The sequence below is a fragment of the Canis aureus genome, chromosome 10 (genome assembly GCF_053574225.1).
Source record: "Canis aureus isolate CA01 chromosome 10, VMU_Caureus_v.1.0, whole genome shotgun sequence".
NCBI lineage: Eukaryota > Metazoa > Chordata > Mammalia > Carnivora > Canidae > Canis > Canis aureus.
The window spans coordinates 51591130-51604748 of NC_135620.1; the positions used below are offsets into that span (position 1 = coordinate 51591130).

Consider the following 13619-nt stretch of genomic DNA (forward strand, 5'->3'; position numbering starts at 1 on the left):
GTTAAATCAACAAATATTCATGCATACACAACTCAGGAACTGAATAATAATGACTTTCTTTTAATAAATTTTAATTATAATAAAACAAATTCTCTTCTTCTTCATAGATCTGCACCACATTTTAGTTAGCAAACTTATTTATTGCAAATGATTTCATTATCTGCTAAATTCTTCCATGGGAATCATTTAGAGTTCCTGGTAATAATAATAATGATGGATGATAATGCTTCTTAATGAATTACCATGAATAAAAGTATGACTCAATAGCCCAGTATGGAAAGAACTTTATGATCTAGATCAGGAATATTCAAGAAAGAAAAAAACTTAGATGTTTTATTCTACACCATCACCTGCCCCAGGAGCATAATTTACAAATCAGGAAGCAGGCTCAAAGACTCTAGATCATTTTCAAGGTCACTCAGTGGGTTTGAGACACAGCTAAGGGTCTGGACGTCCATGACAATGAAGTCACATCAGTTCACCATAGTTACTCATTCACTGTCTACCGTACAGCTATGGCAGTTACTGTGAACAGGTAACTCATTACTCCCCATTTTGGGGATGGAAATTAGAGGTTATTACACAAGTCATATTCACAGGAAGAATTCAAAATATACATCGAATAGAAAGTAGAGATGTGCTAGGAATCCAAATCCAGGAAAAATTTATTGAACCTTCAACATGCAGACACCCAGCATCTCATCACGTTTGTACAACAATCCATGGGAGTGACATAATTGCCCCATTTTACAGCTAATAAAATGGGGTTTAGAGGCATGAAATGCCCTAAGTTCACATAGTAAGTAATGGAATGAGGATTTATTATTGGACTTTGTGATTCCAGTTCAGGACCTTTTTACTTCCTCGTGGCAACACTTTATTGAAGTTTCCGCTAGCATCCCCCAAAGGAAGAACTAAGGCTCTTGTTGGCTCTATAAATGACGAGACACTGCGTCATATGCTATTTCCAGTGCCCATTTAAGATAAAGGCACAGCATTGGGCTTATGGCCCTTACCTTGAGGAATTATTCTTCTTTCTGGCTGATGAACTGAAATTATTCAGAAAGATCTTGGGTGAAGTGTGACTGCTGGCACGAAGGACAATGGTAAATGGAATAATAATAAATTCCAAACTCAAGCATCTTCCCTACTGTTCCAGCTTGGACAGCTTATTACTGCACAGATAAATCCTCCAACTAGCTCAGGGAAAACATAAACATCAGCGTCTGCATTTTGCCCATATTGATAGCTGGTCACATGCCAAATGGTTTTGTAATTTAGTATGCAACATTAAAACCTCTAATTCCACCATCTTTGGCTTATATTTGATCCATCTCCCTCCTCACACTCAAAGGCTCCACCATTCATTTCCATGCCAGCTGGGTATATGTAACTCTTTACTAATCTCCCCTGCCTCTTACAGATCAGCTAGCTGCTTCTGCTGCTTCTTCTTCTTCTTCTTCTTCTTTCTTCTTCTTCTTCTTCTTCTTCTTCTTCTTCTTCTTCTTCTTCTTCTTCTTCTTCTTCTTCTTCTTCTTCTTCTTCTTCTTCTTCTTCTTCTTCTTCTTCTTCTTTTTTCGTTTATTGCATCAGCTTGCTATGTATGCTAGAAACCTTTAAATACTTAAAGTTGTAATTTAGCAAATTATAAAGAAGTCAGTAATAGAAGTTTGGATTTTTAAAATTTTCCTATACAAAAAGGTTTGAAATGCACTAACCCAAAAAGGGAAAAGACTGAATCTCCAGCAGAGGTTTGAGAAGTTGTTGCATATACATACTGTCTTTGTAAGGTGACACCTTGTTAACTATTACATGTATAGACAAAGGGCACAGAGTCCATATTGCTCAACTGACCCTCCTTCAGAGTTTCTCCCACCAGAGTCAATGCCCTTTCCTTTTGCTTTCTCTTCCTAACTTCCCATTCCCTGCATACCTGCACAGCAGTACAGTTACAGCCTAACCCCCATCCAATGGCACAGCTCTTATCATGACCAGCAATAACCTTCCAATCGCTAAATTTGTTGAGTCTTTATCATACTTGTCCTTTGTACCATACTGTTTCCTGTTCCCTCATCCTCAAAACTCTCCTCTTTAGGTTAATAATAATTATAATAATAATAATTGTTCTTGTCATTATTATAAATTTGCATTAATAGAGTGCTTACAATATATAAAGTGATATGTTAAACACTTTATAGGAGTTCTGTCCTTGAATATGCATGACCCCTTGGGGTAAATATTACTATTACGCCTATGTTACAGACAAAGAAATTGAAACATAAAAGGTTAACCAATTTGCCCAAAGTGACACAGCTAGTAAGCAGCAGAGCCAAACTTTGAACCCAGGCTTTCCCTAACTCCAGAGCCCATGTTTATAAGCCTTATCCTATACTGACTCCTAAAGTTTTCAACACAGTGACTATATGGAGACCATAGAACCATTAAAGCTAGATCTAGATTGCAATTTGTTTCTCCAAATTTGAGCTAGAGAGCAAAGTGAGAAAAGAAAAAAAATTTAAGAAGTAAGAGTGAAAATACATCATAAAAGTACCACCAAATAAATTCCAGCCTTTTAGAAATACTTTAAAGTAAAATAGAAAAGCTCTTCTCTCCAAGATTTTTCTCCACATCTTGTTTAGAATGGTATTTGGTTTGCAGCCTATGGCAGACAGACTCTGGAAAGCCCCCATGATCCCTACATCTTAATGTTCATAACCTTGGATAATCCTCTCCCATTAAGTGTGAGCATGACCTGTGGCCGGCTTCTAAGTGATAGAATATAACAAAGGGATTCAATGCCACTTTGGTGACTAGGTTACAATTTTTTAAGACCATGTTGCTAGCACCCTCATCCTAAAGACTCTGCCTGCTGCCTCGGTGAAAAAAGTGGCCATGTTGGGAAGTCCATGTGAAAGTAGCCACGAAGAACCATGGGCACCTTCCAGGCAATAGCCAACAAGAAGATAGAGCCCTGAGTCCTACAATCACAAGAAATGAATTCTTCCAAAAGTCTAAGTGAGCTTGGAAGCAGATTCTTTCCTCAATAAGCCTCCAGATGAGAAGTATCCCAAATGACACCTTAATTGCAGCCTGGTTAGACCCTGAGCAGAGGAACTAGCCAAGTCAAGCTCTGATTCACAGAAGCTGTGAGATAACAAGTGTGTAGAATTTTTAAGCTGTTAAATTTGTGGTAATTTGATATGTAATAATAGATACTAATAGCCTCATTCATGGCCTCTCCCAAATTTCAACAAAAACTCATGACATCACATATAAAAACTGTAAAAAAAAAAAAAACCCCAAACCCCATAATGACACTGAATACTTGACCAATAGTCAATCTATTCTTAGAATCTCAAAGGGACTATGCCATGAAAAGAACCCATGACATACCAATTATTCTATGCACTAAAAGAAGGGCAATTGTTATCAATTCCTGCATAATAAACTGCCCCAAAGCTTTAGTAGTTTAACACATCTATTAATATTTATTCTCAAAAAGTTAAAGGTAGAATTACCATATGACCCAGCAATTCTACTCTTAGGTATATACCTGAGAGAATTGAAAATATGTGTTCACGCAAAAACTTATACACAAATGTCCGTAGCAGCATTATTCATAGTAGCTAAAAGATGGAAACAACTCAAGTGATTGCATGGATTATCTGGAGATGAATGGATAAACAAAATAAGGTATGTCCATACAATAGAATATTATTCAGCCATAAAAAGGAAAGAAGTGCTGATACATGCTACAATATCACAAAGCTTGAAAATATTATGCTAAATAAACAAAGACAGACACAGTCACATGTTGTGTGATTCCATTTTATATGAAATGTCCAAAAAAGGCAAATCCAGAAGACAGAAAATAAATTACTGGTTGTCAGGGGATGGGAGGAGAGAAGAATTAGGAGATACAGGATTTATTTTCGGGGTGAGGAAGTATTCTGGAATTAGGTAGTGGTGATGGTTGTGCAATAGTATGAATATACTAAAAACCATTGAATTGTAATTTTGAAAGTAGTAAATTATATGGAATACAAATTTTATCTCAATTTAAAAATTTAAATAAAAATAAATGAAATAAGCGTATATTGTTTCTCACAGCAGTTTCTTTTTTTTAATTTATAGATTTATTTTTTATTGGTGTTCAATTTGCCAACATATAGAATAACACCCAGTGCTCATCCCATCAAGTGCCCCCCTCAGTGCCCATCACCCAGTCATCCCCACCCTCTGCCCACCTCCCCTTCCACCACCCCTAGTTCGTTTCCCAGAGTCAGGAGTCTCTCATGTTCTGTCTCCCTTTCTGATATTTCCCACTCATTTTTTCTCCTTTCCCCTTTAGTCCTTTTCACTATTTTTTATATTCCCCAAATGAATGAGACCATCTAATGTTTGTCCTTCTCTGATTGACTTACTTCACTCAGCATAATACCCTCCAGTTCCATCCACGTCGAGCAAATGGTGGGTATTTGTCCTTTCTAATGGCTGAGTAATATTTCATTGTATACATAAACCACATCTTCTTCATCCATTCATCTTTCGATGGACACCGAGGCTCCTTCCACAGTTTGGTTATTGTCTCACAGCAGTTTCTGGGGGTCAAGAATTTGGGAGTGAATTGTCTGGGAGATTCTGACCTGAGGTTTCTCATAAGCAGTCAAGATGTCAGATGAAGATACAGTCATCTTAAGAAGTCCAGACTAAACTGGACTAGAGCTGGAAAAATTGTTTCAAAAGTAGTTCATTCACATGGCTATCATATTGATGCTAGTTGTTGGTGGGAGGGCTTGGTTCCTCTCCATGTGGGTTTCCTCACAGGGCCGAATGAGTATATTTATAACAGAGCAGCTGGCTTTCCCAAAAACAAATGATCAAAAAGATAGCAAGGTGGGAGATGCCATATCTTTTATTTCCTAACTTCAGAACCCATGAAAGTACTTTCGCAGAAAGTAAGAGATTTTGTTTATCTTCGAATCACTTTTCTTTCCTTATTAAGAAAGTCAGGGTCTTTACCAACTAGAACACTGAGAACACAACCTCCTATTATAGGAATGATAGATAGATAGATGATAGATAGATATTGGAATGTTGTTCTCTATCTTCAATTTATTCTACTTTTTCTACATTATCAGCAACTATAACTCCCATTAACTATGTCAGCATGAAGTGGGGAATGGAGGGAGGGGTTTAGGGCAGCAAAATCAGGTAATACCATTGGGTAAAGAACAGTAGATGGAGCTGGAGAAAGATAAACCCTGGGGAAAAGATATACAGTAAATGACAGATTTTCACAATATCATCTGTTTAGTTACTAGAGAGCTTGACAGTTAGAAGGTTATAGCATCTCAGTCCAGCCAAGCCACACAAAATGAAAGAGTATTAGATTCTGCTACCTGAAAACAGAATACAACCAAATTCAAGAGGGCAAAGAATGAGATCAAAGGCCATCTACTTACCATAGAAATATCTCTTATTCAAGTATAAGTCAGTGGGAAAAAAAGCATCAAGCTGATTTTTTAAATGTTGTAGAACAAAGAAAAAGGAATTCATACTCAGTGTGAGAAGAAACCTCTGAATACAATCTAATTTAAGATCCAGAAAAAGAAAATTATAGAAATCTGTTTGCTGGTTTAGCAGTGTATAAAAAAATAAGACTCTTATAAAAAATTAATCCTAGAAAAACTCTTCTGGAAAAAATATAAGGAGAACAGTCCAAGATGTAAGAGAACAGGATGAAATGAACATGGAGATGAGTGAGGAAAGAAAATATATGAACCCAAATATATAATAATATTTAAATCGACATTTGGAGGCGACATTTACAATATGAAAAAAGATGTGGGAAAAGGAATGGAGAAAATGGGATTTTTAAAAATAATAGTTATGGACAACAAAGAAAGAGCTGGACAGAAGAATTATTGATGTTCCTTCCTAAGAATAAAACTTGAGTCAGAAACAGTAATCAAAGATCTATTTTAGGAACATTTTTCTGAGTTGAAAAACACTGGAGTATGAAAGTTAGGAAGGAAAGGGTTGACTCCTTCTCTACACAAGGGTATAAATGACCTCATTCAGATCTCGTTGTAAACATGTCAACAGTATTTTTTCCAAGTAATCTCTAGCTGTAGAACATTATCATCAGGATATGCCTGGTCTGTCTAGGTTGCTTATTTTGAATACAGCAGGAATGTCTGGATTTAAGGAACATAGCTGGAGAATAAGGGGTAATCATGTAAGCATTTTCCTATCCATGTGTAGTTGATGGAATATAAATGAAACGGTCCTTCAAAACCAAAATAGCTCCCTTTGTGAATAAGATTTCCATGCACATTTGTTCAAAATTAATTGGTTCCATGCACATTGTTCAAAATGCGTTGGTTAATCCAAAACCAAAGCCCAAGCCCCAATGTGTTAAAAAACAAAAAAGATATTTTGCAAACTTATGCAACCTTTTGATGATTTCAGGCTTCTCCAGGAAAAGAATGCTTTCTTTCTACCTGGTGTGTTTGCCTCTATTCTTTGAATTATTCAAAAACTTTGATGAGGAGTGAAATCTATGGCTCTTGAGTCTGCTTTGACTTTTGCATTAGAACAAAGATTGAAAGAATGAATCATGTTCCAGGTAAGACTAATGACAGTAATAATTGTCACTTACTATGAGCCAGGTACTGTGCTATACATTTTCTATCCATGCTTTCATTGAACCTTAACAACAAACGTAAGCAGTAAAGTCATTATTCTACTTTATGTTGAGGAAACTGAGTCTTGGAGAGGGTCATTAGAGGACATTTAAAAGTCTCAACTCAAGTAGCAGAGTTGACATTCAGTCTATGTTATTGGATTGCCAAGCTTGAGTCCTTAACTATTGAGCTTCTTGACTCCCCTTGACAAAAAGATAAATGCATAGACATATTCTGAAAAAAGTTTAGAATTATATGGATAAAGGAAAAACCTTACAGGAATATGTACAAACATGTTGTGCATAAAGGAACCAGGCTGGCCTCAGGCTTTTATTTGCAATGCTAGTGCCAGAATACAATGGAGTAAGATTTTCAGAGTTTTTGGAAGAGAAATGCTCCAACCCAGATTTTAAAAATTCACTCAAATAGATGTGAAGGCAATCAAAAGACAATCTTCTGTGTGTAACAGACTAAAAGTCTCTATTCACCTATCCTATGAAAAAGCAGAAAGCAAGAAAACAATAACCTTTAAGATTAAGAGACGAATCAAAATTAAAGGGAAAAATAGGAAGATGTAAAAGAATTGGCAACAAGCATTGAAAACCTTTGAAATAAGTCTAAAGAATTATAAACTTGGTTACAAAATGGAATATAGTTGTCAAATTGCAATCCTGATAGAAAGATTATATAATATAAAGACAATTTTAAAAATATAAAAAAATTTAAAGTAAACTCCAGATTACATTAACAAAGACTAGAAATGGAGATGAGAAAGGGAAGTGTTGCTTCATCATTCATATATAGAAGAAAATCCAAAGATATCATTTCATTTCTTATTTTGGTAATTAGAAAAAATATAGGTTAGTAATATTTTTGAAAAAGTTGAAAGAGAACTACTAGTGATCTTCAAAAACAGAAGATAATAAAAGAAAATAAAATCATATAACATATAAGAACATATTATTTTTATATATGAAAATAATAAAATTATAAAAGATATAAGACCAAGTATATACATGTTAATTAAATTATCTATGACTTAGTTTCTTATCTATGAGTAGGACTAATAATATCTACCCGAGAAGATATTGTGAAAATGAAAATGGTTACTATACATCAAGTGTTTAGAATGATGTCTAGCACATCATAAATACTATATAATATTAGCTGTATTATAGTATTCTACTGTATTTTAATTTTTTCTATAGTAATACAATGTTACTTTTTAAAGTCCAAACAGTAAGCAGACATTACTTTTTAAATCGAAAAGAAAAATAAATGTTATTTTAAAAATCAGACAACAGTTTTAGGACAAATTTTTCTTTCTATCTTCCCTTCTACTATATAAAACAATCAACTTTATAAATGATTATTATATATATTAAACATATATATACATTATATATATAATAGAGTGGCATAAAATCTGAGTTTGAGTTTTAAGATCCTTGACCATTATAATTGCACATCCTCTATTTATTTCTCCAAAACTTCTACATTGCCCTTGGTTAGATTCCATTTTTTCTTCTTTAAATTGCACCCCAGGGATTATAGGCACCGAATGTGATCTCATAAACTTCTAGAATTATAAAATATGCATTAGCAATTGTAACACTTGGCATTATGCTAGAGTACAGAAAATTTGCTATGTCCTATCCATCAACATTACCTCAAAGAGGGTCTGAAGAATGCAGCCCAGGTAATTATAAATGTTTGGAGAATCAGTAATAATCATGAGAGTAGATATTAATGTATTTTCCACACCTTTCTTTTTCAGGTTAGGTCCATAGAAATAAAGTAGAGAAATGTTCAGAAAATCTGAGCACAAATGTATGTACACCTACACTCCCACCTACCCAAGAGAAAATCCTTAGATTGAAACAATGAATACTTGCAATGTGAACCCAATCAGACCTTTCGATTCCTGGCTGTGTTACATACTCAGAGATTTAGTTTTCAAAGGATATAAAAGGAGAAATGATGAGACAGATGTGGGACAAGTTATACAACACTGCCTACCACAGAAAACAATCCCCTTGCAGAGACAGGCAAGCACCTGTTTTTCTAATTAAAGTTATCTCACATTTAAGAGGACAGAAAAAAGGAGCGATCAAAACCTTTTTCTAACTTCCATCACTAGGGGCACATTCATCAATGTTTTTGTAGAAATTCTCTTTAGTAGAAATTCACACTAGATGACAGCATATAGGCTTCTCTTTGTTTTCTGGTGTTGCTTTTTAAATACTCTTTCTTAGGCATTTTATTGGGGAACTTTGGGAGAGCGTATCAAGTACTCCTAACATGGAATCATGGAAACTCATCACTTCATCTTAAACCACTTTTTCATCAGGTTAAAACTTTAAATGACACAAACTGAACTTTAAAATTGTTATTTGGAATTATACCTTCCTTGTGGTTCTTAGCACAACTCTTCAACCTAGTTCTAATATCCTAGAATTAGGAAACTATACTAGCATCCACGTACTCCCCATGTTTTAATGATTTTATTGTTTTTTTTTACATGTCCTCTCAGTCATCACCTTTTCAGATTGAATCCATGCTTTTCAACCTTATTCTCTCTTCACCAACACCTTATTGCCTTTGATCACAAAAGCACATTTTCCTAAGACCTTCATATGTGGAAGTACTCAGAGCACTAATAATTTGGTGCTCAAAGAAATATTCTAAAATTTTAGTTCACCCAGTGAAGAAAACCATCAATAAAACAAAAAGACAACCTACTGAATGAGAGAAGATATTTGCAAATGATATATCCTGTAAGGCGTTAATATCCAAAATATACAAAGAACTTTTACAACTCAACACTCAAAAAACAAATGATCTGATTAAAATGCGCACAGGAACCCAATAGACATTTTTCCAAAGAAGACATACAGATGGCCGACAAACACACGAAAAGATGCTCAACACCACGAATCATCAAGGAAATGCAAATCAAAACAATAATGAGCTATCACTTCACACCTGTCAGAACAGCTAAAATAAAAAACACAAGAAATAACAGGTTTTGGCAAGGATGTGAAAAAAAAAGGGGGGGAACCCTCTTACACTGTTGGTGGGAATACAAACTGGTGCTTCCACTGTAGAAAACAGTATAGAGGGGATCCCTGGGTGGCTCAGCGGTTTGGCGCCTGCCTTTGGCCCAGGGCGCGATCCTGGAGTCCTAGGATCGAGTCCCGCGTGGGGCTCCCGGCATGGAGCCTGCTTCTCCCTCCTCCTGTCTCTCTGCCTTTCTCTCTCTGTCTATCATAAATAAATAAATCTTAAAAAAAAGAAAACCGTATAGAAGTTCCTTTAAAAATTAAAAATAGAATTACCATATGATTCAATAATTCCATTACTGGCTTTTTACCCAAAGAAAACAGAAACAGTAACTCGAAAAGCTATATACACCCCTAAGTCTATGGAAGCATTGTTCACAATAGCCAAGATATGGAAGCAACCCAAGAGTCCATCCACAGGTGAATAAAGAAGATGTGGTTTATACATATACAATGGAATATTACCCAGCCATAAAAAAGAATGAAATCATGCCATTTGCAACAAAGAATGAAATCATGCTGTTTGCACAACCTGGGTGGCTCAATGGCTGAATGTCTGCCATCAGATCAGGGTGTGATCCTGGAGTCCTGGGATCGAATCCCACAACGGGCTCCTCACAGGGAGCCTGCATCTCCTTCCTCTGCCTTTCTCTCTGTGTCTCTCATGAATAAATAAGATCTTAAAAAAAAAAACACAATAACATGGATGGACTAAGGGGATATAACACAAAGTGAAATAAGTCAGCTAGAAAAAAACAAATGCCATATGATTTTACTCACATGGAATTTAAGAAACAAAGTAAATGAGCAAACAAAGAGACAAACCAAAACAAACAAAACAAAAAACCCCAGATTCTCAAATATAGAGAACAAACTGGTAATTGCCAGAGGGGAGGTGGGTGGAGGGATGGGTGAAATAGATAAAGGGAATCAAGAGTACATTAACTTGGGGTACCTGAGTGGTTCAGTTGGTTAAGCATCTGACTCCTGATTTCAGCTCATGATCTCAGGGTTTTAAGATTGAGCCCCATGTTGGGCTCAGCACTTGGCACAGAGTTTGCTTGAGATTCTTTCCCCCTCCCATTTCCTCCCCTTCTGTTCCTCCTCCCTTGCTTGCACTCTCTCTCTTTCTCTCTCTCTCTCATAAATAAATAAATAAATAAATAAATAAATAAATAAATAAATAAAATCTTTAAAAAGAGATGAGCACTGAGAATTATATAGAATTGTTGAAGCATTATATTCCACATCTGAAACTAATATATATCTTATGTATCTTAATTATACTTGAATTTTAAAAATTAAAAATAAAGAATAAGTCATCATTGATGCAAATAAATAAGTAAAAAAAATATTTGTTCAATGTCTATTTAATGGCTGTCAGGAAGAAATTGGCTTCTACTAATAAGAGAGAATACTGCTTGCTTTATATCAAAAATGTGCACCATCAAAAAATATTGAAGTGCAAGCAGCTGACAAAATATTGTCTGAGTATTCACTGCCTCTCCCATTTCCTCCTAACAAGAGTGGATTTTGGCTGCAGGACAGGCACCCAGACCCTCCTTTGCTCTGCTAAACCTGAGAAATAAGTACATTTGGAGGAAAAAAAACAAACCTAAAGAAACCAGAGAAACTTGGTTATTCTCCATCATAAAGGGCTCAAGTAGAAAGGGAAGGAGAACAGAGAAGTCCAACATAGGGCTGAGTAATAGAAGAGTTTGCAGGAGAAAAGAGAGGGGGATCATTCACTTCAAAAACCACTGCCAGACGTGTGCGCGTGAGTGCTGTGTGTACGCCTGGGGATGGAATTGAAGAACATTCTCTTCCAGAACATTTACTATTTATTAATCATATTCTGCCATTTTAGCATTTCGTCAAAAGATACTGAGAAGATATGAAATGCTTCCAATTATATTTTCCTGTCCTAATCATGGGATGTATTTTTTCATTCATGTAACACCACAGGGTGATAGGTCCAAGTGGAGCTCCAGATATATGTGGGTTACAAAGATAAGCCATTTATTAGATAGGCTGACCATAAAAAAACAATTTAGTGTCTTGAAATTGCCTCCATTTCACTGTTTTTCCATCTTTTATGATTAGACAGCCATTTGCCTCTTGATCTTCACCAGTAACAGCAATAAATGGTAACATGCAGATATAGATGCAGTTCAGCTATCTTTAAAAACGTGTTTTTCCAGATTTTCTGATAGTAAAACATTTGCCAATTTTTTGGCAATTCTTGTTTTCTCCATAGATTTCCTTTGTGATTTTTTTTGAACCAGACAACTTCTTGCAAGGCATATTTAAATTTTACATATTTACATGGCAGTTGACAGGTTAGAAATAAAATAAGTTATCCATTCCAGATAAATAGCACCATGTCATGTGTCATGGGTTGTGTCCCCCACAAAAAAAGATATGTTGAAGCTCTAACCTCCAATACCTCAGAATGTGACTTTATCTGGAAATAGAGTCTTTTAAGAAGTGATAAAGTTAAAATAGATCATTAGAATGAACCCCAGTCCAATATGACTGGTGTCCTTATAAAAAATTGAAATTTGGACATAGAGATAGACTTGCACTAGGGAGGACAAGATGAAGAGATGTAGGGAGAATGTCATGTGGGGGTAGTGGACTGGAGTTCCACAGGTAAACCAAGGGACATCTGGGACTGTTAGGAGTTATATGAACAGTTAGGTAGTCAGAGCCAGGGTCCCCAACAAGAAAATATGCAGTCAGAACAGCTCAAATAAAACAGCACTGACATTCTGTTTTCCAGCTTAGACAGGACTGCACTGACATTCTGCTTTTAAGCCTTTGCACAAATGACTTCTGAAAAATGTCCTAGAATAAGACAATTAACCATAAAAGCATTGTCAATATCATGGGCAGGGGCAGTTAAGACCTAAGCCTCCGGATGTCAGCCAAAAAAAGGACCATCAGCACATGGACATTAACCTAATAAGTAGACAGACACGTGACCAAAGCCCTGATTGGCAGGACTCAGCACACCCTGATTGCTTAAGAAAGTTCTGCAAAAGAGCTCATAAAACCCCCTAAACTTAGAAACTCCTAGGGCAACTCACTCAGGCCCCTCTCCCTCTCCAGGAGCTTCATACTCTTGCTCAATAAACTTTGCTTTGCTGCCCACTACTCTTTGGTCTACCTCTTCATTTTTTGAAGCAGCTCAACCAAGAGCCCAGGCCCTAAGGGAACAAAACTCCTGTAACGAGACTACCAGAAGCTGGAAAAGGCAAAAGAGAATCCTTACACTATAGGTTTTAGAGAGAGCAGGGCCCTACCAAAACCTTAATTTCAGATGCTTGTAGCCTCCAGAATAGTGAGACAATGTATTTGTTGTTCTAAACCACCGAGTTTGTAGTACTGTGTCATGGCACCCCAGCCAACAAATACATCATATATTAAACAGTCTCAGTGGTTTGGCTGACTATCATTACTGTAACGAGGGGACTATGGGCCGGATGTGTTCAGGATTCCTGTGGTCTGCACCAGGTAATTTGCAGTCACTCCTTGTGAAAGTACTTGATAGGTAAGTGTCTTCCCTATGAGGAATTTTTTTCTCTTCACTTTTCCTCCCTTCCTTCTTTCCTTCCTTCCTTTGTTCCTTCTTTTTTAAAGTTCACCTTGATTATGTTGTCTCCCTTCGCAAGATTGGGTCAATTTGCATTTTTTAAGTATTTAAGGAGTTGCTCATGGAAACCTGAGTTCATTAGAACCATATCCTCAATGTATTCTAATTTAATTTCAGCATTTCAGCCTGATGCCCAGGTGAGTCTCCTGGCTCACTGTCAACCACTTAATATGACTTGGTTAACCCCCATCTCATCTGTCTCAATCCTGGGGC

General features: G+C 36.2%; 2 protein-coding genes and 1 long non-coding RNA gene across 4 annotated transcripts in view; 2 read left to right on the plus strand and 1 right to left on the minus strand.

Annotated features, from left to right (window-relative positions):
- TZMP1 (transition zone microprotein 1) overlaps positions 1–13619 on the plus strand; it is a 414174-nt gene that overhangs the window by 83727 nt on the left and 316828 nt on the right. The gene's annotated exons all lie outside the window — the stretch shown is intronic.
- The window catches only part of LOC144322345 (uncharacterized), a 142379-nt gene that overhangs the window by 56778 nt on the left and 71982 nt on the right, over positions 1–13619 (plus strand). The gene's annotated exons all lie outside the window — the stretch shown is intronic.
- Positions 4220–13619, minus strand: part of LOC144322350 (uncharacterized) — a 48619-nt gene continuing 39219 nt past the window's right edge. The window contains exon 4 of the long non-coding RNA XR_013388015.1: positions 4220–4601. This is a non-coding gene — a long non-coding RNA (uncharacterized LOC144322350). The remainder of the gene's footprint in view (positions 4602–13619) is intronic.